Source organism: Paramisgurnus dabryanus, chromosome 16, assembly GCF_030506205.2.
Source record: "Paramisgurnus dabryanus chromosome 16, PD_genome_1.1, whole genome shotgun sequence".
Taxonomy (NCBI): domain Eukaryota; kingdom Metazoa; phylum Chordata; class Actinopteri; order Cypriniformes; family Cobitidae; genus Paramisgurnus; species Paramisgurnus dabryanus.
This window is the reverse complement of record NC_133352.1, coordinates 3,854,316-3,875,848: the sequence shown is the minus strand read 5'-3', so window position 1 is coordinate 3,875,848 and position 21,533 is coordinate 3,854,316. Positions and strand designations below refer to the sequence as shown.

Below are 21,533 nucleotides of genomic sequence, written 5' to 3'. Positions count from 1 at the left end.
TTATTTAATTAAATGTATAACTTTTTTCATTTCAGACTGATAAAACAGTCAGAGGGGCAGTGGCTGTTGGCAATGTTCTTGTGTGTTTTGTATTTGTTAATATTTTGTAGTCAGAAAGAGTATGAGATCACCTTTTCTTGTGCATGGTGCTTTATCTACGGTAAGTGCCTTTTTAACGTTTTGGATTAAACGCAAAATGTCTACATTGTTTTTTATTATACGTGATATGGGCTTTTATTAATTATATTTAATTATATTTTTTGCTTCAAAATTAATGCCAACCCTTAAAAACATGTTGACTATATTTTTAAAACAATTAAACAAGACATTTATTTAAAAAATGAAATGAGTTGGAGGTCTTTGCTGATTCGATGCATTGCAGGCAGGTAGGATTTAGAATTTTTTAAGATCTTAAATACGTCTTGTAGAGATATGGAAGACGTATTATTCAAAGACGATCGTCAGCAGATGTAAAGATCTTTACAAGACGTATCTGAGACGTACGTGTGCTCCCAGGTCAAAAAGACGTAGTATTTAATGTATTAAAAATATACTTGAAATACAAATAGTATGTTTATAATACATTTGTATTTCCAACATACTTATTTGAAGTGTATTAAAAATACGTTAAATTGCATTTAAACATATTTTTTAAAAGTATACTAGAAGTACACTTGTAATAAATATAAACTTAAGTACATTTTTAAGAAATATGCTAAACTTAAGAATATTTTAAATGTATTTATATTAAGTGTACTAGAAGTACATTGGTAATAAATATATACTTAATTACATTTTTAAGAAATATGCTAAACTTAAGAATATTTTTAATGTATTTATATTAAGTGTAGGGGAGAGCGGGGTATGTTGTCACACTTTTCACACTGTCTAACATTTACTGAGCACCATACATCAAAATGGTATAAATCTCATACCAAATGAAAGAAGGAAGTCTTGGGCACATATGTTGTATTCATAACATCTTTATATCTTATCTCATTACAGAGTTGTAGACTGTTGAATAGTGACTGTGCACTTGTGACAATTTGCCCCATCGGAGGGTAAGTTGTCACACTAGGGCGGGTAAGTTGTCACACTAGATCAGGGGTGTCAAACTCAATTTCATCCCGGGCCACATCAGCTTTATGGTTGCTCTCAAAGGGCCGGTTGTATTTGAACGACTGTATGAATGTATCAACTCTTTTATTACTGTACATTGCATAATTCTCTCTGCATTTGATTGCTATTGGTTTTGTTAATAACTCAATTAATACCTAGCTTTGAAAGTAGAAGCCCAGGCAAATAATGACAAAGTGTATAGAGTACAACTATTCTACAGATTATTTTAAAAATAATTGTGGTGACAAAAACACATGTTGTATGTGAGTACAGTACACTCAAAATGTTATGTTATCCTTCATTGTGCAGGTAAGAAAATGAGAGGCATTTTCAGATACTAATAAAGAGTTTTACAATCTCCACCACAATATGCATTTATTAGACACATATACTCTGGCTTGTCATTTCTTGCCCTCTTTACAAAAAAGCTGTGATTTGTTTACCTGGCTTTGAGTGTCTGATTGACTGACGTCTCATGAGTTCAGTGTTGTAGGCTACAGATCAATAGTTTCAATCGTTTATTAAAAGTAATCGGTTCAGATGAGTCATTAGTTCGCGTATTTAGCGGGAATAGACGCGTTGTAAACTAATCCCAGCTGGACATCGCGAAACATTTCTGCAAACGAGACGGAAAACATTTTCTCGCTGGATCCGCGTGAGCGGGCGCGAGAGAGGGAGAGAAAGAACGAGCAGATACTGTCCGTTTCCAAAGGCTGCAGCCTGCGGAGGTCGCATATGCAGCGTCATCAAGCCTGGTTTATTTAAGTTAACTGACCATTACATTCGCAAGTCATGCGCATATTACAACTATTTACTATAAACGAAGAATAATATTTAACTTTATAATTGTTAATATTCTGAAACAAGACAGTCTTGATGACGTATGCAGCCTGGAAATGCGACATCCGGGCGCTGCAGCCTTCGCACGGCCACTCTAGTAGTGCGCGCGTGCGAGGTACTGCTCGTTCTCTCTCATGCAATCATCAACATTATCACTATAACTACATTACAAAAAGACTTTGGCGGGACAAAAATGAGTATTGGTGGCCGCTAAAAAAATCAATGTAGGAAATAACCTGCAGAAAATAAAACTTAATAACAATAAAATAATCTGTAAACTCTCGCGGGCCACATTATTAACATAATTTATAAGTTTTCGCGGGCCAGATGAAATAAGGGGGCGGGCCGGATTTGGCCCGCGGGCCTTGAGTTTGACACCCCTGCACTAGATTATCTAAAAATAAGAACACAACTACTTAATTGTGAATATTGATTTTAATTTTTAAACTCAAACCAAACTGGAAATATAAACATCCGTGCCTGGAGAATCTGGAAAAACAATTATTTCAATCCAAATAATGCACATTTCAATTAAGTGGCAAGACCACTTTACTTTGAACTTTGGTTCAAATGTTCTATGGCTTTCACATAAAACCAGATAACTGAATGGAACGCTGCAGATAACTTGCTTAACTTAACATGTTTAACCTCTGAACAAAACAGATGCCCTGTATGACTAATAGGACTCATCTCCAGAATCACAATTCTGACACACATAAATTGCCTTGCCTGAGGTGCAAGCATCATGGGCCCAATTGTTGCATTTTACACATTTTACCCAGGTCTCCTTTGGACGACTCTTTGAAAATGGCTCTACACAGACGAGGCAGAAGCACTCTTCATCATCTGATGATGACTCTTGCATGATTTTTCTTCCTTCCTTCCTTCCTTCCTTCCTTCCTTCAAACAACTTATTGCAATTAGAAAGAAATTACAATATCACAATTTATCATGTTTTCTGAGCATGTTCGATGTGTTTGTTTGTACAGGGGCAAGTTGTCACATGTGACGACTTGCCCCAAAGTCATTGAGACAACTTGCCCCATACTTACTTGTGTGCTAATGTTGTCTAAATCTCAAGTTTAGCTCATCATATCACTTTAGCTAAAGTATCAAAAGACACTTTACGGTCTCCTCTATTTTGTGCAAAATAATCATTTTAAACATTCACACCTAACAAAGTTGTATTGCATAAAATGTAAAGTGATTTTTTTTTACTTTTTAAGCAGAAAAATAAGAAAATTGTGCTAACCTCAGATTACAGTGATCTTGACCACATGTGAACAGGAAGTTGACTATAGAAGAAGAAGTCACATAAAGTGGCTATTTGATTTTTGAGATAGAGCCTCTACTGTTGGAGTTATGAACAGTGTGACAACTTACCCGTGTGACAACTTACCCCGCTCTCCCCTACTACAAGTACATTGGTAATAAATATATACTTAATTACATTTTAAAGAAATATGCTAAACTTAAGAATATTTTTAATGTATTTGTATTAAGTGTACTAGAAGTACATTGGTAATAAATATATGCTTTATTACATTTTTAAGAAATATGCTAAACTTAAGAATATTTTTAATGTATTTATATTAAGTGTACTAAAAGTATGCTGGTAATAAATATATGCATAATTACACTTTTAAGAAATATGCTAAACACAAATGTACTTCTAGTGAAGTTTTAGTATATTTGGATAAAACATACTTTTTTCAAAACATGATTCATTAATTGTAATAAGCTAACATTGAACTTTCCTCAAGCATTTCAACATTATATCATTCCGATTGCACAATAAGCTATTTTTTCAAAGATTTGCTTAAAATCTTACGTTTGCTAGTGTTTAATTTAAAAAAAAAAAAAAAATAAAATAAAAAATTTCAAACAACACACGCGACTAAACCTGATTGGTTGTTGTCATAGTAACACGTCACGGTGCTATTTGAAACTTGTTCAGTAGTGGTGGGCGATACTGCAAAATTTGGTATCGATCTGATACCAAATACATTTAGGGTCAGTATTGCCGATTCCGATACCAATCCGATACTTTTTACTTAAAAAAATACTTCTGTGTAGGGGAGAGGAGTATGACATTATTTCTGAGGTGAATGAATTATCCATTCTTTAGGCTTTTTATTATTAAAGTATTGAAGTCCACAAAATTATTAGTTATTAGGAACTGTAGAATTAATTTGTTACAACCTTTTTAAGAAAAAAAATAAAGAATAACAAAAATCTCTCAATTTTTTTCTGGTTTTAAAAGCAAATGAAATAACGTTCACACAATTATTACTTTTTACACGTATCAAGTTACAGTATTATTGTTTAGAGCCGTAAAATATCTCCACACAACGCTTCTCTTCCTCTCGGCCATCCAGGGGCACGTTCAATCTCACACCGGTGCGCAACGTTTTGCTACGGTTTCCGGGTTGAACGACATGTTTCCTGGAAACGGTGTGCAACGGAATCCAACAGGTTTTAGAAGCGTTTTCTCTTGTTTGGTGGGTGTGTCAGAAATGTCAGCCCAATCAGCGGCAAGATGTATAAAACCACGCGATAGTAAAGAGACAGCTCTCTCAATGGGTTCAAGTTGGAATGTTGTCTTTCATTCTGGACGGCAAGGTCAGTGACTGTAACATCGAGGGTATTTTACAGTATTAAACACACATTTATAACGATTTCATCAGGCTTCAGAAACATTTAAAAAAGAACACAAAGCATGATCTCTCAGCTACCGTAGTTGCAACTCTTGCGTCATCACAACAGGGTGTTCAATGCATCACCGTTTCAGTTTAATAAACGTTGTGCAAATTTCTGTCGGGGCTGAACGCAGCCACTCAGTTCGCTGCTCCGCTGCTCCTCGGCGCGTTGTGTCAGTGAGTCACGTGACGACACAACAACGAATCACAGCAGAGCAGCAGGAGGGGGAGGAGTGGGCCAGGAGGTGAAAGCAGCGTTTGCTCAGGATTGTAGAGGTTGAAGACAAACAAAGTATAATGAACGTAGAGGAGAGATATTTAAATTGAAGTATCGATTCAATTACAATTGTATCGATCTGATACCAATACCAGTGTTGGCATCGATACTATCGATATTTAGATCGATCCGCCCACCCCTATTGTTCAGTTTAGTTCAGTCAGTTGTTCACGGTGCATGCGGTTGCTTGCATTAAACGTATAAACTGTTAAATTAGATGGCGACTCTGCATTAAACGTATTTATTTAATTAATCGGCGATCATATTTCACCAGAGGACTAAGATAAAACAACTCGATTTAAAATGTGAGCAGTTTTAGTGGATCTGACGTTGAGGGAAAAAGTATTTCGCTTTTTGTTTGGAGATGAACGAGACAACACGAGGGTAAGTGATGACAGATTTTCACATTTCTTTATTTAGTTAACTATTAAATAAGTAAAACATTACATTACATTTAACCCAGCTTCTTTATGTAACGTTATGTCTGTGTTGCGTGTGGTAATTGGAACATCTTTATTTTCTGACTAACGTTAGGCATTTCTCTTAAGCATTTCAGAAATCATTAAAACCTTTCATTTGTTTTTAGCACAGCGACATAAATATGACCAACCAGATCCCAAGTAGACAGGAACAAATGAAGATATAGCGCATAGAAAGACATATTCTTGGTGGTAAGTTTGTTGTTGCTATTTGATTTCATGTTTAAGTTTTTCTAATGTTTCTCTTGCAACGCTAACGTTAGTTTAAAATGAATGTTTGAGCTGTCTTACCTGAAAATACCATGATATGACCATATGGTTATTATAACTCCAGTAATGTTCAATGGCTAATGTTTATATCAGTTCAATCTTGACAACCTTATTGTCTTTTTGTATATTTTTAAATGTATTTCTAATTACATATGGACACAAAAATGACATTGTAAGAAGGGATACTTTTATGAGAGATTGTAAAACTGCCGAGGCTGGGTTTGATTATATTATATTGTCTTAATATATTGTACTCGGGGTAAGTAAATCTTAAAACGAAAACAAATCATTAATCATCATTTAACTGCCTGTTGTTTTTCAGATCAACTGCTATTGACATTTTTGAATCGGGGCAAATGTGGAGTGAAGAAAAACGTTTGCAACACATCCATTCCAGGTGGCTAATTTCTGTCCTTTTGAATTATTCTTGTAAAAAAGTTTTTTTATTGTAAAGCTGTAAGGGACTTGGCCTAGTCATCCTTGCATATACCATTTGGCAGGGCACCAGACTAGCTTTTTTTACTAGGAGCACAGTGGCCCCCAACTGAAAATTTTAGGGGCGCACACACGGTAAAACAACATGCTAACCAAATATTCACATGTCTACTAATTTAGACTGTATTACTAATAAATACTTTAATTATAGATTCAGAAAGTACAATGTGCTGTTTCAGATTAGTGTCATATCCACTGATCTATATAAATGACTGGATTGCACATGACGTCACACTTGTGAAGCCACCGCGCTGCCATGTTGGTATACCCAAACGTTCTATTTAATCAATGGACGTTATCAGATTTTAATGATAAAACATCACTTTACTCGTCTTTGTTTTTATATCTGAAGTTACCCTGTACATTATTACAACACAAACGTCCAAAGCATGTAAATAGTTATTTACTGAAAGTTGTACATTTTGCGTTTTAAACAGTTATTATACATTCATCTTTATTACAGTATCAGATCAGCAGACAGACCGCAGCATATTTAGTATTAATGACAATAAACATGCTCATTCTGAAATCTAAATAAATAATCATGCTTTGTACAGTATGTGCATGCAATAATTTGCTAGTTTTGCAATTATGTTATCTTAACTTACAAGTTACCTAAACTTATTTAGAGATATAACGCTGACCGTCACAGTGTAGCTGAATGTCAAAAAAAAACTTTATTTATACCCGTGTCATTAGCAAATGCAGCAGACACACTCACCTTAACGGTTTTTTATAAATCCATTATCCTGCCCGATTAAAACATAAACATTGCAAATAACACCAGAATTAACAAATAATTAATTTAACGTACACATATCCTAAAAATAAACCTTGTGTAACTGATACGCTGTAAAGGGGGTAAATTTTGATCATGATTTTGAATGGAAGTCAATGACGCTCTCTGCCGGTTGGGTATACCAAGATGGCGGCTCGAACTCTGCGGTGCACTGTTAGATGTCGCTGTAGATTTAGCAGTACATTACTGTAAAAATCCACAGTACTATACTGTATGTGTACATTACAGTACAGTACTGCAGTTCATAATGCATTCTGGGTAAATTTGTTTGAGCGGGAACATTTTACAGTATCTTTTGGTCTTGATGTAACCTTGCTGTAGCCATTGCTGTAATGTGCCAGGTGTACTTGCAATAATCAGAGAAAGTGCGCCAACGTCAAATCACACAGAGGGAGAGAGAGCACAACTCTTGGCTGCAGCTGAAGGAGGACGATTGATTTCTGGCAGTTCGGTAAGTTTGAAATATTTCTGTTTCATGAAAACTTAATTTTCAGTTTAAGAATGTTGTCAATAGTTTGTCACAATATTGTTTTAAACGTGCAATGAGAGAGAAAAACGGTCGCCAACAAAGTTTCAATCTCCCTCAGAAAGTAAGCTAACGTTACACACAGATGTCTACCGCTGCTTTTACTCGCTTTACACCTTTATTAATGAATATATGGTTGTTTTAACTAAATTATGAGGGTTTTGGTGATTTTATATTGTGTTGAAAGTGTGGTGACAATGAAACTATTTTTAACGAAATGGACAAAGACCACCCGGCAGCGCGGTCTTGCGGTCCCAGCATAACGGTCGTTTATCTCGGCGTTTCATCCGTTCAGTTAGCGTCAGAGAAAAGTATTAAGTTCGACTGTTTGGCAAGGCTGACTCGTGGTTGTAAACAGTCAGGACTTGTCACACCGTACACAGCATACTGTAGTACCGAACTCCTCCACAGAAGTGAAAACAAGAAACCTCATATTTAACTGGATACATGCATCGAACTCATCGCAGCTTTAACTTCGACCAAATATCATTCAGACCTGGGCTCATCTTAATATCAGATGAACGAAAGGGATTGCCGCGCTTATTGTTGTTGTTATTATATTACGGTATATCCGCAAAAGCAGAGAATATCTTCTCTTAAGCGTTTTACACGCCCAGTAAGTTGTCCAATACATTTTTATGGCATATTGTTTCCACCACTTCAGATGCATTACATGCAGTATATATAAGTTTCCAAAACGCATCAAATCAATGCACGAAAAGAGAATGGGCTCCGCATTTACGTACCTTTGTCTTCTCGTCTCTGTCATCTGATCATTCATCTCTGGATGTAAAATAGTCCTATATAACATCGTGTAGAAAACTGGCATCACCAGGATTGCTCAGATTTAGGCGATCATGTTTATCTTTAAAGTGAGCAGCCAGCTAGCTACTAACTTAGTTAAAAAACTTTGCGTGAAATAGCGTGTTACACCGCAGCCGGTCCGGGTTAAACATTAGGGGCAGTCTTTTTACCTTGTCACTATAAATCGCTATTTTCTGCACTAAACGAGACATTTTCAGAGATTTTCTGTAGACAAGATGTTATAGAATAATAATAAAAAAAGACTTATTTAGATATTTATATGTAATATAGAATATAACAACTAATATATATATATATATATATATATATATATATATATATATATATATATATATATATATATATATATATATATATATATATATATATATTGTTTTACAACTGACTAAACACTTACAGAAAGGTTTTATTTGTTAGCATAGCATGATATTAGATTTAAACACTTAATACATTTTTAAATCAATCACTTTGTCTCTGCACAATGAACATTATCAAATATTATTAATGTTGTAAAATATATTGTTCATTGTTAGTTCATATTAGCTAAGGCATTACCAAATGTTAAGGAATAAACTATTGTAGTAAAGTGTTACTAAATTTTTTTTTTACCATTTCCTTCACAATGTCTACTTATTTCTATGGCTAACAGATTTTGTAACATTTGTCTTTTTTACAGTCTTACCATTGCTTGTAAGTCGGATTGGGTAAGATGGATCATCTTTAAAGGAACCAGGCAAGTACATGATGTACAGTTACAAGTCATGTATTTTTTTGACTGCAATATTAAATGCTTTCACGTCACATGTAAAAGTACAAAGGGAATGTGGCTAATCACTTTTTATTTGTAGTTTACATGAGTGTCATTGCACTTTTCAGGAGTTAAGGCAGATGTGGAGGCACAACGGGTGACACCAGACACACACCAAGCACATTGTTCGGTAAGTTTGCACTTTACCACTACAGCTTCTTTAAATACCCATGTATACACTCATTCACAATTCCCACACACAACACTGTAACACGACCATACACAACATGTACAGAATTGTCTTAGTTTGCCATGTAGAAATATACAAACAGAAATATTCAGACTTTGGTTTTTAAGAAATTTAATTTAATAATTGTATTTATTTAGCAGAGGTGTCCCTGGACTTTATTGACAAAAGATTTTGTTTTCAGAATAAAAAGTTGTGTCCAAATCAGTAACAATTGCACTTTCTGTTCAGGACATTCAATCATGACAGGATCCAGGTGGATGCTGTCCATTGAGGAAAGAGTTTGTTCAGCGGTAAGTGAATCTTCTGTATTTTAATGTAATTAGGTGTGGAACAGTAGAATAAGAGCAAAAGGTTTCAGAATAGGAGTAAATTCAAGGCTGAGTTTAGTTTTTTAAGAATCTTTTTCTATCTTATATTTGTTGACTTAATGTTTATGATATTTCTAACAGGTTTCTGGATAGAATTAATTCCAAAGATGGGAAAAAGTGCACATCCAGACAAGTAGCAAGCAAAAAGACAAGGAACTTGGTGCAGAGAAAAGCTGTGGCCATAAACCCCCATGTGAACAGCTTCATGCAGTCCCTGATTGAGTTCGAATGGACGACTTCAAAGTAAAGGCCACTGTGGTCTGTCTGCCACAGTTTAATTTTTTTTTTATTTTTAGTGTTCAATGAAATTCAAGTAGAATATTTAAAACTATGGGCCAGTGTTGTTTTTACCACAGTGAAATGCTACCTTTTAGTCGATGATGGACTTTAAACTGAAAACTTCAAACTATTGACAAGTGTTCTATTTGCCAGAGTTAAATATGTTACAGCAGGGGTCTCCAAACTTGTTTATACTTGTTGATTTTATTTTATTTAACTTGTTTATATGTTTATTATTGTTTAAAATCTTGTTTTAAATATGTTTTGTTTCAATTAAATGTTTTTTTTAAATAAAATTTTGATACATACATTGCTTGGATTGCCTTTTAATTCATTATGTTTTAATGTAGCATTTTTACCATATTAATAACTATAGATTTAAACCTAAATATCTAGCTATTATATATAATATTATTGTATTAACTGTAATAAGTAATAAATAGTATTTATGGGTCAATATAGACATTACAGTAAATTACTGGAAAAATAGACTACTGTAATAAAATATTGTAAAATTACAGTACAGTACTGCTTTGTAACTATACAGTACTAGTTTGTGTACTGTAAAATGGTATTACAGTACAGTACTGTAAAACCAAAATACAGTAACTTACTGGCAACCGTGCTGCCAGTACCGTACTGTAAAAATACAGGGAAATCGTTAACAGTGTGGCTTCACCTCACGCAGTTACGTCAAGCGTTCTATGCGCAATCCAGTCATTTATATAGATCAGTGGTCATATCACAAAAAAAAGGTCAAATTTGCTGGTCGCACATGTGCGACCGGATGTAAAATTCAGTGGCACACTCTCAAATTTAGGTGGCAAAATGCCACCATTTGATAGCAGTCTGGAGCCCTGTTTGGCATCATTTCTGATTTCCTTAAATCTCCTTAAACAGAGGTGAACCTTAAGTTTGCAAGACCACAATAGACAAACAATGGAAAATTATCTAGTTTCAAATAAAACACAATTATCAATGTAAAACATATCCTGTAATACACACAGGTTGCTTTATTTCATGAGCGTGTTCTAATCCTATCTTCATTCCCACTTGTAGAGTGCTCTGACAGATAAAACTGACACGCTTGATGAGGACACAGTCAAGCTTTAAAAGGTAAACTGAGAAGTTAACAAAACTTCCATACATGCATATCTATGCCAATTTATTTTAAACATGGATATCCAAATGTTCATTCATTATTGGTTAATTGGTATATTCTGTTTCCTTTTCACAGCCCGTGTGATAAAGCAGTCTTCAATTACTACGGTATCTGAATTGCAAGAAGTCACCCGCCACTTAAACATGTGACATCTAAACTGTTTTGTGTTTTAGTTCAGCTTTTTATAGGTTTATCTTAAGTTGGTTAAAGGCAGAGTGCACTATTTTTGAAAGCCAATGTTAACATTTGAAATTACCTAAACAAACATGCCTCTACCCCAATAGAATCTGGACCTTCTTTTGATAGAGCCACCACACACATACGCAACCCCGGCAAGGATGTCAGTTAGTAGACACACTCCTTACTGCTGGTTGGCTACAAGTTTGTTTTGGTAGTCGGCCCAATTTCCTTTTCCAAAGCGTTTTTCAAACATTGTGCACTCCGTCTTTAAATTGCACTTAAACATTTTTTTTCATTAACTTTTTATGCAGAGAATTACATTATGATTATTATATAATCATTGCTTATGAATATTTAGTGATTGCATATTCATAGTGTACTTTTCATTAATACATTTAATGTTAATGTTGTACAATTTGATAGAAGTAGCTCTGTAATTGCATTTCTCTGATATTTGTTTTATATGTTTCTCTTTGGTCAAGAGATTATGTATGTCTCTGTGCTTGATTAATTTACTTTAGGTATTTTTGTAATGTACACAACACAATATGAAGTATATTAAATTGTTCTGTATTCAAAATCTGTGTATGTGTCTTAAAATTTAATGATTTTAATATAACATTTTAAATATTAAAAACAGCTTTATAATAAAATAGAAGTGTAATGCTAATACATTTATATTAATGTAATGCTAGTATATTTCTAATATGCTGAAGTACTATTAAAGTGTTCTTAAAGCACAGTTAAATTAAGCTTTAAATGTATTCTAACTGTTTTTTTAAGTGTATGAGAAGTGCATTTCAAATGAATTTTAAAGAAGTACACTTAAATTGCACTAAATATATTTGAAGTTGTTCCAATTTAACACAATTTCAATATATTAAATATAATGCAAATAGATTAAAATTGACTTTAAATATATCTTGAAATGCATTTCATATATTTGAAGTGGGTTCAATATAATACATTTAATATGCATTTAGTATAGTAGCTTTTAAATATATTAAGTATGTCCCAAAAAATACTATTTAAATATATTTATTTTTCACCTGGGCTATCTGGGGTTGTTTTTATTCCTTCTACGGAAGTCAATGGTTACAGCTGTGTGCATACCATCATTTATCAAAATATCTTCTTTTGTGTTCATAAGAAAAAAGAAATTCCTGCAGGTTTAGAACAACATAAGGATGTAAAAATTATGACAGAATTTTCATTTTGTGAACTATCCTTTTAATGAAGCAAAAGATCAGGAAATCTAAACTCCATGATAAACCTTAATGATGTATGGAGTTATAATGATGTTGTGTGTAGGCTACTGTTATAGATGATAATCTTGTTTTTTCAATTTGGGTTGAATAATTTGTAATTGCTGTGTGGGTTTTAGGTGTTTTGTAATATGAGGTATGTTTGTTGTGTAAAATTTGTAGAATAAAGTAGATTCAAAATTCAATTCTCTCTCTCTCTCTCTCTCTCTCTCTCTCTCTCTCTCTCATGCTAGCTTACACGATGCTACCTCGCTGTCATTTGTAATTAGCAACAGGAAATGTGGCACATTATACTACACTTTTAAATGTTTCACCTATGTTTACATGCTTAAATGCCTATTTACTACTGTTCCCTTTAATTCTTATGCCACGGCGTGGCAGTGTCATGTGTGCAAGGCCCTTCCATCACTGCTTGCAGTTTTAATTAATTAATTGTTTTTCTTCCATTTAACTTCAGAAATCTATTTCCTTACTAATGTAGTAATGTAAATGATAACCACCCTTTGGCAGTAAATGAATATTTAAATGACTTTAGAGCCACAACATGAATCATGTACATAGGGAAGGCTGTTCAACTTATAAAACAGTGTAAAACAACACTTTAACTGCTGTAAGACTAACTAACTATTAACTAAGACTAACTAACTAAGGGCCAGATTTACTAAACAGGGCAAATTAGCGCATGAGCGCAATTCCAAAAATGCGCTGATGGGAGTGGTGATATCTGCGGGTTATTTACTAAAAAAGCGCTAATTAAATAACACAGGCGCAACAGCTGATTTCCATAATGACCAACCAATCTACTAAGAGCAGCGCAAATTAGCGCATGGTTGCAAATAAGCAGAGATGATGCTCCTGCAGGTGCATGTGATATACAGGCCGATAAATAAAGGCAGAGAGACGCGTGAACTTATCTGGTAAAATGATGGCGGAAAAGCGGAAAAGACCAAGGAGAGGCAGCGGAGGGAGAAGTTTTCTGCCCAAGAACTGGATGTGTTAGTAGAGGAGTGTAGTAATTATAGTAAAATGCTTCAAAATCGCAATGTCCAAACTGCTCGCAAAAAGGACATTTGGAACTGTATTGCGAAAAAGGTAAATGCAATAGGGGGTAAATCGCGTTCCGCTGATGAAATTAAGAAAAGATGGCATGACCTAAGGAGACGTACAAAAGAAAAGGTCGCTTTTAATAAAGCAGCAGTGAAGAAGACCGGTGGTGGTCCTATTGAGGAAATGCCCCTGACGCCTTTAGAGGAACTTGTCCAGATGTCGCTCACCGGAGAGCAAGTAACAGGCGTCGATGGAATTGATTCACTGGAACCCATTATTCAGGAGAGTTCTTCTCAAGGTAGATGAATAGGCTATATGCCTCAATATAAAATTGATTAATGTCATCATAAGCTTATGCAAATTTGTCTAATAATGTAATATTTAAAACAGGAACAATATCTTCAGCTGTTAGTTTGGATGCCGACATTTCAACTGCTTCACGAGTCACAGTATATCCTCAATGTGATAACTCCTCAACGCAACTACCGCTTGCTGATATTGACTTAAAGTTACTTAACGAACAACATATGCAGACCACTGCGTTAAAAGAGACCTTGCCAAGCTTGGTAAATGGGCTTGAGGAATTGTCTGTGTCAATGCAGAAAATTACTGGATACACCGAAGCCCTTGTCAGCCACACTCGGCAGCTGGTCAAAGCTGTTTCAGGTCTGGATATGTCCGTCCGTGGTCTAGTCCAGGCCACCCAGACCATGAATGAATCCCTGCTTCGTATTCTAGATCGGCCAAACCATAATGGCAGAAACCCCACAAGCTCCGCAGGGCAAATACACCCTGGACGACCAGGACTCCGGTGTCACAAAAGAAAACTCGTCGAAAGCCAAGATGACCGCAAGACCAAGCGCAACAAATAGCCTTTATCGCATTACATATGCAGCCACACAATGGCTAGATTTATTTTAATTATTTTGAGTCGAAAGTATTTGATTACTTATTAGTGTATACTTTTTCTATAAAATCTGCAACGTTACTAATCGTGTTTTTCTCTGACGGTTCTGTTCAACCAATTTTATTTTGTGTCAATGTAACGATCGCGGTGTATTCAACTTCAAATTTTGACAATACTGGCTTAAACGTCTCTGAAATGTCTGTTTCAGTAGTTACACAAAACTGTTCTAATGGTCAATGTTTACCATTACACTATAATTTGTATTTGTGAACTAAATTCACTGTCAATAAAGTAGTGTTGTGTAAAGTATTTAAATTGACTAAATATATATATAGTAACTTTTACGAGTTAGTAAGTCAGAAACCGAAACATTAAAAAGAAAAATGTTTTTGTAAGTGTACATTTATTTTTCAGTTGTTTAAAACCTAATAAAGGGAACATTGGGTGCTCAATATGGTCCTGAATCGTTTAAATTAAAGTGCACATTACAAACAATATTTTAACGCTTAAAATGGCTAGATATTATTGCATGAGGTGGCAATTTTATTTTAAACCAAGACGGGACATTTCACATTTTGTAAGAAACAACGAAAAACATTTCAAATGATAACGTTCAGGAAAAATAGGTTCTTATTAAGAGATCCCGTGTCTGTCGTCCATCCCCAGTCTGCACGGGTTCGGGGTTTTGACCAGGGTCTGCATCTTCAGCCATCAGCTCCTCAATTGCCTCCACGGGCATACCAGCGCGCACTGCAATGTTGTGAAGCATGCAACATGCAACAACAATTTGGCACACCTTTTCTGGGCTGTAAAGAAGTGCTCCTCCGGTTCGGTCTAGCACACGAAAACGGCTTTTTAACAAACCAAATGTCCGCTCAATCACGTTTCTTGTACTGCAGTGGGCCTGATTGTAGCGCTCCTCTGCCAGTGACCTCGGGTTTTGTACTGGTGTCATGATCCAGGGATGTAACGGGTAAGCACGGTCACCTTAAGCATAAGACAGAGTGGGGCTCTTAATAAAATAATAACGTTAAATATACTGTACAGTAAGAAAAGGAAGAACAAAAGCATGTTGGACATACCTAAAAGCCAACCATCACCGTATAGACCATCCCTCATTCTCTGGAAAAGTGAGCAATTCCGAAAAATGAATGCATCATGAACAGAGCCTGGGTATTTAGCCACAACGTTGGTAATCAGGGTTGTGGAGTCGCAAACTACCTGGACGTTAATGGAGTGTGTGTGCTTCCTGTTGCGGAACACATGCTCTGTTTCAGATGGAGGGATGAGCTGAACATGTGTTCCATCGATTGATCCAAGCACATTTGGGAAACCCGACATGGTCTGAAAACCCTGTTTTACTGTACCAAAAGCTTCCGGCCGATTTGGGAATATTATATGCTGATGTACTATTTTCATCAGTGACTTCAGCACCACGGACAACGCAGGTGAAAATGCGGATTGTGAAATTCCAGCTAACGTAGCCACAGTAGACTGAAAAGAACCGGAGGACAAAAAATGAAGTGTTGCAAGAAGTTTTGAAACACCTGGGATTGCGTGACTCCTTCTAGTTGAGGGCTCCAGATCGTCTTGTATTTCTTCCAGCAAATTTAGAATAACATGGCTTGGCAAACGAAATTTTTGGATAATTTGTTGTTCTGGCATTCCAAATAAATTGATACGTGTGGAAAAAATCCTCTCCCTTCTACCATGCAGTCTCTGATTTCTGCGATGTCTCCTCCTAGCAACAACAATTGCAGCCATTTCGAGCGCAAAATGATTTAAGACATGCTTTTTTTCGGCGTTAAATAGTCGCGCAAATGCCATACATAACACATGCGCAAACATTAGTAAATCGCGTTGCGTGAATCATTTAAATAGTCTCCTCCCAAAATGTTTGCGTCTGAAAGGGAAACTCCTAGAAATGCATATGCAATCAGGTCAGTCGCAAAAAGAACTAGACCACACCTTTTCAGCGCTAATGATCCACTGCGCGTCTTTAGTAAATTCCGACATCGCTATTTACCGCCAAAATGATGGTTTACGCTGGCGCAAGCGCTTAGTAAATCTGGCCCTAAGACTGCTAACTATTTCTGTACAACTTTAGTAGTAAATTCACTTAGAGGTTTTAACAACATACTCCTCTTCCTTAACATTTACAATAGCTTATAAACTGTCAGGACACCATAAAAACACAAAATAAAGCATTACCAGGGAGTGGGGACACCTGTACACCTATTCACACACTCAGTCACAATGTACACACGTTATACAGCCGATGACGTCATTGTTTACGCATGCTTTCTCCCGCGATTATAAACACGGGTCTTTAACCTTTTTTTTTTTTTTTTACAATAAAAGCTATTTCCTCCTCATTTCCACATTGCACCATCATCTGCCAAGGGAAATCCCCTTCTCAATACTTAAAAACAGTCATCAAAGAAAAATATTAAAGGACTATAGGCTTCCTTGTCACATATTATACCTGAAAATATTGCCCAATCTTTACCTGAATAGATCTTCCTAACAAAATTTCAACAATAAAATTTCTAACAAAATCTAATCAGTTTCCCGTCAACTTCTGCTTTTCTCAATTACATTTTCAGCTCTTCTTTCCATATCATATCATAGGCTGTCTCTATGTCAAAAAATACTGCCGCTATTAGTCTGAGCTCTTTGTATTTAATGTTCCAAACTGTAGTCAGACTTTCATATGTATACATTAACTAACAATGTAAAAAAATATTTGCTGCCTTAAATTTTAGATGAAATTGCCGCAAGACACTTTTCCATTCACAGTTAAAAAGTGTTCACCCGTTGTTTATCTACAGCGAATATACAGTCATTAACTGTGCACACTTTAAAAACCATATAATGTTTGGTCATATTATGTTCATTTGAAAATTTAATATTTTGACTATTGTGGGTGTTGCATTAGATGATATACAGTCATGCACATTTGCACAGAATAATAAAGGGAGCCTGTAAAAATAAAGGAAAAGAAATTAAAAAAAATGTTATTGCTATCGTCTAGAGATCTCAATGCTCCAAATAGTATTTAAAAATCTAGAATTGTGTTGTGAACGTTTTACGAGAGGTTTTAATTATACACGAATTTTGTTTGTGCCATGTTTGGTGAGATTGGTTGCAGTGACTTTGTTTTGGAAGAATATGTTATTTCCAGTTATTACACGGCTCTCTGGAATGCTTGATTCTGATTGGTCAGTTGAGACATTTGCAGGTTCGTTATTTTCAAATAATAACCGCTCCAAATTAATAACGCATAGCCGGACTACTTGCACGAGTAAAATCGCTCCGCGCCAATAAAGATCAATAAGATCTTTATCTGTTTGGCGCCATCTTTTGACAAACACTGGACAACCACGACAAGACACAGACAGCTTACTGAGACTGAACTTGACAAAATAGAGCATGACAGCTACGAAGCCAACACACACAAAATACAGAATGGGGATTAAAACTTCTCAAAGACTGACTAAAAGAGAAAAAATGGAGACAGACAAGTATGAAGCAGAGGATCTTAATAAGGTATTACGATCATTTTATGCATCTGTGCAAAGTTTCGCGGAAGGATAAAAATGTTAATTTAAAACAAATATGCCAATAAAATGTTTAAAATTCATATTCATGTCCAGTTTTTTTTCTTATGTGGCAAGTAGCCGTGTAATAAGCGGGATAATGTAGAGGCAGCCGGTAGTTATTGGGAAATAAGCCCCTTCAGTGTGATACAAGACCCTCCGCTTCGCGTCGGGTCCTGATCACACTGTCGGGGCTTATTTCCCAATAACTACCGGCTGCCTCTACATTATCCCTTACATAACAACATATTTGAAAATAACATATAACAACCGCCAATGCAGCTTCCAAGCAACAAGTGGTGTTATTGAATGAATCAGAATTCAAATGAATCAGCTGAATTGATTGAACTTACGTTGAGACAGCGACTTACCGCCACCTTGTGGCTGTTTTAGTTTTATATTAAACATAATTTCATTGATTCCATCATTTCTATTTTTTAAATTATTTTATAATAAAAGCATTAATCTCATGCCTTTATATGTTATAATTGCACTCCCTGCTAAAAAAAAGCAATAGACACCATCACAGAAATTCTATTGGATTTACTGATTTTAATGGAAATTTGATTGTTTGTATTGGAAACTATAAACGTATCTATGTGTCTTTGTTTGTCTGTACTGGTATGTGTTGGGTTCTATTGGTGGGACCATTAAATCCTAATGGAATATGTCCCAAAACACACTACAAAAAGAAATTTTGTAATGATTTTGGTGGTAAAAGCTAATGGTAGGTATTTTAATGGAAACCATTGGGAATTTCTGTAATGGTCTATAGTTGAAGAACAATTTCCTATGCATAAGCATTGTAAAAAATAGGCTATGCATTATAGTATATGCCATGAGACAGCTTTCTGTAGGCTGTGTCTTGACATAAGCTATATATGGTGATGCATATAGGGGCGGTTTCCCGGACAGGGATTAGCTTAAACCAGGACTAAGCCTTAGTTTAATTAGGAAATATAACTAGTTTTAACAAACATACCTTATTAAAAACATTACTTGTGGGCATGTTGAGGCAATACAAAGGGCACTGATGTATTTTAAGTTATGTCCATGCAAGTAGTTTTCAGTTTGGACAGCTTTTACATTAATTTTAATCTAGGACTAGTCTAATCCCTGTCCGGGAAACCACCCCATAAAGTTTAAAAATCTTCATATGGAGGAATATAACCGCAATAGAAAGGTTTGTTTCTGTTGCTGTCAACTTTTCCTTTAAAAGAAATCTCAAAATCTGACGAGGGTTTGAAAGGACATGATGCTTCTGCACAGCAACAGTACACTGGGATCTTATAATCATTCCTTCATTTTCAGTCTATCGTCTGCTTTTCTAAGCAGCTCTGTAACGCGTCACCTCGCCATGATTTGGATTACCTGCATGGCGTTAGATGCGTGTCCCGCTGCGTTTGCACGATCGCCCTTTGTTAGATTTAATCCTGAACAGCTGATTCCAATTGATGACTTGTGATTAAAAGGCGCATTAAGCATTCACATGTTGTGCATTGCAAAATTAGCAAACGCCAATGTAAAGTGTTTTGCAGCCGCGTTTCAAACGAGGCATTGATCAATATTCTTGTGTGCGCTGGTTTCTCTCCGCGTTTTGGGCTGCTGATGGGCGAGTCTCAAGCTCTGATCATCCCCCATCCAGCGCATTTACATTAAATGTGATTAATAGTGCATAATTTCACGCACATCAATGTTCAGGTGACCACTTCCAAGGGTCTGTCACCAGATCTGTTGATGACGTGCATTTGATATTGATGTGTGCCAAGACATTTTAGAAATCACGACCGGATGGGTTTAGGGCCATGTCCTGACTACAGTATGTATGTATGCTATGTATAGTGACCCTATATATATATATATATATATATATATATATATATATATATATATATATACAGTTATGTTGATACAAAATGATTTAAAACATGAAATAAGGTTTTGGATATTGCCCATCTCCAAGTCATTCACTCCCTGTGCAACTTTGTTCGCTTGGTCACACACCCAGGTGTTACTGGGGCCTCAATTGGCGCTTTTCCATTGCATAGTACCCCACGGTTTAGTTTAGTTTGGGTCGGGTCAGCTCACCTCACTTTGGCGTGGTTAGCTTTTCCATCGAGTTTAGTATCACTTCGGAGTGGGAGGGATTATAGGGCGTGTCGTTATATTTACGCTGCCTACTGCTGTGACATCATACACGTGAGAGCATTGTTGTACATTCCCATACATTCATTTATTTCTCAGTCTGCCACAAAATTAAAATTGGCGACCACAAATAGGTGTTTGCACATCGCGTTTATAACTACCTCTGTCTCACATGACAGTTTCTGTTCAAACACCCGTGGCGTCAGTCGACGGCGCTCCGCTGAGCCTCATTCAAGTTGCATTTAAGCATATATAATGCGGACGTGCACGTCGCGAATGTGCCGCCACAAACTGCAAGTCTGAAAAAAACTGTTATGGTGTCCTGGATTCTCAACCTGCGGATGTTTTTCATCGCTAAAAGGGTGTTTGGAAACTTATAGCAGAACACAGATAACAACATGTTTGCTTGAGACAGCGCAAGCTAGCAGTAAGCTAAAGCTAATATTTACATTATAGCGATGACGTGACGATTCTCTCAGACCAATCAGTGATCTACAGTGTTTTCGCGTCATGTTTGGTATTAGCTCGGGTCGCTTGGAACCCCAACCGAGGTGGTACGAAAAAAAGTATCGGGTACTACGTACTGCACCCAATGGAAAAGCTCCCAAAAGTAAGCTGACCCGACCCAAACTAAACTAAACCGTGGGGTACTATGCAATGGAAAAGCGCCAAAAGCTTCAGCACTGGCACTCGGAGATCGATTGCTAAGTCTGAGGTGAAACACGCCCCCCTCATTAGCATACAGATGAAGAAATGAATAAATAAATAAATGTATAAATAAATAAATGTGGAAGTAAATAAATACATAAATATATAAATGTGAAAATAAATAAGTGTAGACATAAATACATATATACATAAATAAATGGGAAAATAAATAAAAGTAAAAATAAATAAATGTATAAATGAAAGAATAAATAAATAAATGTGTAAAAATTATACATAAATAAAGAAATACAGGTATAAATACTCATTTATTTTTGTTTTTTTACATTTCCATGTATATATATATTTTCTTTATTTATTTCTGTATTTTTGTTTTTTTACATTTCCTTGGATATTTATTTATGTATTTATAAAGTTGAGTATAAAGTTTATAGAGTTGGCTCTTCATATTTTCCTGGCTGACTTCATTATCTTTAATGCAGTCACGCCCACAGGCTGTACATGCTGTTGACATGGTAATGAGGAGCAGCTCAACACAATAACAAACAGACAATGTAAAGTTTGATCAGATTTAAAGACTTTACCGCA

The 21,533-nt window shown here is 35.7% G+C and overlaps 2 long non-coding RNA genes across 3 annotated transcripts; both read left to right on the top strand.

Annotated features, from left to right (window-relative positions):
• Positions 1 to 5,107: 5,107 nt before the first annotated feature.
• LOC135757489 (uncharacterized) lies at positions 5,108 to 11,981 on the top strand. Of its 2 annotated transcripts, XR_010536268.2 has the most exons (5): positions 5,108 to 5,319; positions 5,522 to 5,606; positions 6,007 to 6,081; positions 11,034 to 11,090; positions 11,212 to 11,981. It is a non-coding gene; the product is annotated as an uncharacterized lncRNA (long non-coding RNA). The 2 variants fall into 2 exon arrangements; XR_012335245.1 differs by having other exon boundaries at positions 5,108 to 5,606.
• LOC135757513 (uncharacterized) lies at positions 7,132 to 9,933 on the top strand. Its single transcript, XR_010536283.2, has 4 exons — positions 7,132 to 7,429; positions 9,006 to 9,267; positions 9,556 to 9,617; positions 9,777 to 9,933. It is a non-coding gene; the product is annotated as an uncharacterized lncRNA (long non-coding RNA).
• Positions 11,982 to 21,533: the final 9,552 nt, after the last annotated feature.